This window comes from Macrotis lagotis, chromosome 1 (assembly GCF_037893015.1).
Source record: "Macrotis lagotis isolate mMagLag1 chromosome 1, bilby.v1.9.chrom.fasta, whole genome shotgun sequence".
Taxonomy (NCBI): domain Eukaryota; kingdom Metazoa; phylum Chordata; class Mammalia; order Peramelemorphia; family Peramelidae; genus Macrotis; species Macrotis lagotis.
In genome coordinates, this window is record NC_133658.1 from 285,505,527 (window position 1) to 285,510,418 (window position 4,892).

General features: G+C 37.3%; 1 non-coding gene across 1 annotated transcript; it reads left to right on the forward strand.

The window, feature by feature from the left end:
- Nucleotides 1–403: 403 nt before the first annotated feature.
- On the forward strand, nt 404–531 carry LOC141510744 (U6atac minor spliceosomal RNA). The gene has a single exon (XR_012475161.1). It is a non-coding gene; the product is annotated as a U6atac minor spliceosomal RNA (small nuclear RNA).
- Nucleotides 532–4,892: the final 4,361 nt, after the last annotated feature.

A 4,892-nucleotide genomic window follows, 5' to 3' on the forward strand; every position in this document is an offset into this window, starting at 1 on the left:
TCGGTTTTTTGTTTCGGTATAATACTGTCAAATATTTAAGCAATTAAGTATAATATCGTCATAATTTTTTTATTCATTCTGGTTTTTAACCTTTATTTTAAAAGAAATTCTTTTTCACTGTAATTCTTGTCATAGTTTCGGTATTTTCGTTGACTCGGTTTTTTTTTCAGCTTGCCCGTGATTGGACAGTTAAATGAATAAATTATCGTCTCATGTTAAATGTTTCATTTCCTTATAACATCCTTTACAGAAGCCTGTTTTAATTTTATTTATGGATATTCCTATAAAATATTTAAATTATCTTTTATAACTGGATTTTTTAAGCGAAATAAAATATTCACCGTAATCGAAAAGTATTCCACTTTTGGAGGCTTTATATATCCTAGGCAGCCCCAACATGGCTGTGTTGTATGAAAGGAGAGAAGGTTAGCACTCCCCTTGATAAGGATGGAAGAGGTCCTAGTGGCCTTTACAACACATATACGGTTAAGGCATTGCCACCTACTCTGTGGCATCTAACCATGTTTTTTTTCTTCCTTCCAGAGGTGTTGGCAATTCTTTACATTTTATAAATTAACTTAAATTTACAAAATTTTAGAACTATGAAGGATGACAAAGGATCATGTAGGTGCAAACTGTATGTGAACAAGTCTATTGTGTCTTCTGCCTGTGAGTGATGAGGCTCCCAAAGCAACTCAATTATTCTGTTAGGTTTTTAGGCTGTTGAGCAAAAAACCAAAAATAACAACTCCTTCCTTTAACTTAGTCTTTTATATGTATGTCTTGCGTGGTAACTAGATGATGCAATACACAGGCTACACTTGGGGTGAAGGAAAGGAGTTCAAATCCTGATTTATTCACTTATTGTCTGGGCAGTTCACTTCATCCACCCTCAGTTTTCTCATCAAGGCAATGGGAATAGAACCTAGTTCATGGGATTGTAGTGGGCAACCACAAATGAGAAAAGATTAAAAAATGCTATATAAATTCTAGTATATTATGATGTTGGGATCCAGATTCAAATGATTTTTTTTGCTCAGATTACCAGTTCAAGACGATCCGATCTTTCAAGTGCTGACAAAACACAACAGAAAGAATGGTGAGATGGGGAAACCTGTACCAGTAGTCTGATGTCATGGACTGTACCTCTGGCCCTGTTCCTAACCCCCCGGGTGACCTAAGGCAAAGCATCTGTGAGACATTAACTGAACATGTGGCAAATTCTTTGTCTTGGCATTCAAATCCCTCCACAATCTGGCTCCCTCCTCTTTCTGCTACTACTTTATGAACATAAGAGAATCACAGAATCTCAGAAGTGAAAATGGTCTCCAGAGCTCATCCTGAGGAGCAAGGCTCTTCTATAGATCCCCAATAAGCAGTCGTCCAGCCTTCCCTGAAAGATCTTGATATAGAGAAACCTTCAGCTTTTGAGGCAGCATAGACCTCTAGAGACACATCGGATTAGCAAGACGTTTCTACTGACAGGCAACCAAAATCTAACTTTCTACATTTCCCTCTTGGGCAGAATAACCCAAGTCTACTTATCTACTTTTGTTCACATGACTACCCTTGAAAATATTTGATGACCAAGTAAGATTAGAGGAAAAATTGTAAAACTGGGGCGGCTAGGTGGCGTAGTGGATAAAGCACCAGCCTTGGAATAAGGTTCAAATCCGGTCTCAGACACTTAATAATTACCTAGCTGTGTGGCCTTGGGCAAGCCATTTAACCCCATTTGCCTTGCAAAAACCTAAAAAGAAAAATTGTAAAACTCAAAATAAATGAAATCTTTAATTAAAAACAGATTTGATGACAGCTAGAATATGCCTCCCACTTTTTTTCCTTCACCTACTAAACCATTCCCAGGTCTTCTGCTTTTTCCTAGTTGCTACCATCCATATCACCTCACTCTGGAAACTATTTTGTATAATCTTTGTGTTTAGTTTTTGACCTATTTATGTATATTTACTTATTTTTTTAAAAACCACTATTTTATGGTGCAAATGCTTTAGAGTTTTTCAGCAGTGAAAATATTCACAGGATACAGACATGGGGGGGGGATCCCTTTTGCCTCAGCAGTCCATTGCTTCTCTCAAATTTCACTCATTCCATTTGTTGCAGGCATTTCATGCTTCATTGCTGCTTCATTAAGATCTTCGTGCTTCTATCCATAATGAGCTTCTTTGCCATCGGAATCCCATTAAAGATGTTCCACAGCAAGATCCCCACCCATGACTTTCTCCCAAAGTTAAAAGATGACCCTTTGCACTGTGGGGTCTTGGCATCGCTGGCAGACACCTCTGAACAGATAGATTCTACTCCAGATTGTTTGGTTGCAGATTTAGGAATGTCTTTTGCAGTAGCTTTGGAAGGTGCACAATTTGGAAATTGTCATTTTTATAATTAATAACAAATTATTAGAAGATTAGTTATAAGGGGGCTTTTTCTCTTTTTACCTCCTCATTCAGGGATCAGCCTTGATCAGTCAGTCTCTGAAGGGCTAGGTTAGTAAAGAAATTGGCCCAACCCTCCAGAAACATTATCCTCAATCTGGGGCAGGCCCCTACCCAACTAGAATTGATTTCTAAACAAAATGTAAAGAGAATCTAATCTAGGTATTCCAGCCCTAAAAAGCATTAGGCTCACAACCTGAACCCCCTTCCACCGCCACTCACCCACTGTTGGAGAAGGAATCTTTTATTCAAGCTTGAAGTAGCCAAGATTCAACAAGCCACAATCTCAGCAAAAGGAGTTGAAGCTCCTCACCACCTCTATAATTTTTTCTTTTTGTCAATTTTGCCACTCTCATGGATATGAGGCAGAATTAAGGAATTAATTTGTACTTCTCTAACTCATGATCAGTCAGCTTCAAATAGTTTTTTAAGGTCTTTATATGTCTCATTTGATGATCACAACCCTAGGTAGATGTAATTCGAATTATATTTTAACAGACGAGACAAATAGAGATCAAATAACTTACCCAGGATCAACACTTGAAGCTGGATTTAAAGTCATCTTCTTGTTTTGAACCATGATTCCAGGCCCAATGCTCTATCCACTGCAACACCTAGCATCTACTAATCAGTAGTGATTTGGAATATTCTTTCATAAGGAAAAAATCCATAACCTGATTTCTTGCTGAAAAACTCCCTTTGACCATTTATCAGTTGGGAAATTGCTTTTTTCCCTCCTCAAACACTTGAATCAATTCTGTCTTGGAAATGAGACCTTGAACAGAAAAACTACCATAATTTTTTTCAGTTATTTATTATTTGTACAAAAACTTCTAATTTTTTTGCAATCAATTTTTTCTGCCATCTTATCTGAAATCAAAATGACTAATCATGATTTCTTACATTTAACTGAGGCATAATATAATTCACTCCTACCCAGCTGAACTCATTTTTATATTTCAAGTGTTTGCTGTAAACATATTTTGCTTTTAAGAAACCAATTCTGCTAAGTAGCCAAGTCTTTTTTATATGTTAATTTCTTTCCATTCTATTCTCCTAGACTTTTTCTTCTATGTAATCCATTTCTCTATAATCCTTTTCTTCTCCTTTTAACCTTTTCTTCCCTATCTCTTTTCCAAGTTTAGGATTTGTTTCATGACTAATCCTTCCCCAAATGCAGTCCCTTTTACATTCCCCTTTCCCTTCTTCCTGCTTCCATCTGTAACCCTTGATGAACTGAATATACTTTTTTTGGGGGGGCAAGACAAATGGGGTTAAAGTGGCTTGCCCAAGGCCACACAGCTAGGTAATTATTAAGAGTCTGAGACCGGATTTGAACCCAGGTACTCCTGACTCCAGGGCCAGTGATTTATCCACTGCGCCACCTAGCCACACCTGAATATACTTCTATACCGAATTCTTTTGATACCCACTCCCCTAAACTTTCCATAACTCCATTAATGAAGCCTAAGGTCACTTTAGACTCTTTGATTACTATTAACCTATGGACTTTGCAGACCACATTCTGGTCAAATTGAACATTCTTCTTTGGACCTCTTTGCCAGTTCAGATCACTGGGCATGCATTACTATTACACCCTAGTACCTGCACAGAAATCTCCCAGCATCTCCTTTACTTAAATATCCAGGCTCCTCCAAGGCCTAATATTTAAAATTAAACAACTTCTGAGAAGTTTTCTGTCCTCTCAAGGTAGAAATTATCACCACTTTTTGAACAATAAAGCCATTGCTTCAATGTTCACATTCACTTAAATTCTAACCATGTGTATTATCCCCCAATGTCCACCCTAAGTAATGCCAATCCCTTAAGAACAGGGAACATTTTAGATTTGTAACTTCCCCAGAGCCTAGAAAACAGTAAGCAGAGCAGTGCTGTAAAGTTATTCCAACTTGTGTGATCCCATTTGGAATTTTCTTGAGAAAGAATGCAATGCTTTGCCAATTCCTTCTCCAGCTCTTCTTACAGATGAGGAAACTGAGGCAAATAGGGTTAAGTGCCTTGGCCCATGTTGTTTCCAAGGCCAAGAACTGCCTGACGTAAACTTCGTTAAATTCAAATTCAATTGCCAATTTACCTGGCACAATGTAAGGAGCTCAACCTAATAGGGGAACTCAGTCATAGAAACAAACTAATGCAAAGCAAAATATAAGATATGGAAAAAAAAAATCTGATAAAGTTAAGAGGAGGGAACTGGGGAAGGGAGAGAATAGCAAAGAGTAGAAGATAAAGACATAGTTCCTGGAGATGGCATTAGACCTGGGCTTTAAATCTAAGAAAAAATACAAACCCAAGAAAAAAAAAGAAAAAATTTTGGAAATACAATTTGATTTAAAGGTGAGACATCCTATGAAATCAGTCAAGTTTTTCAAAACCCAAAAAAAGCATTTCTCTCAAGAGTAAAAACCCTATAAAAAAACA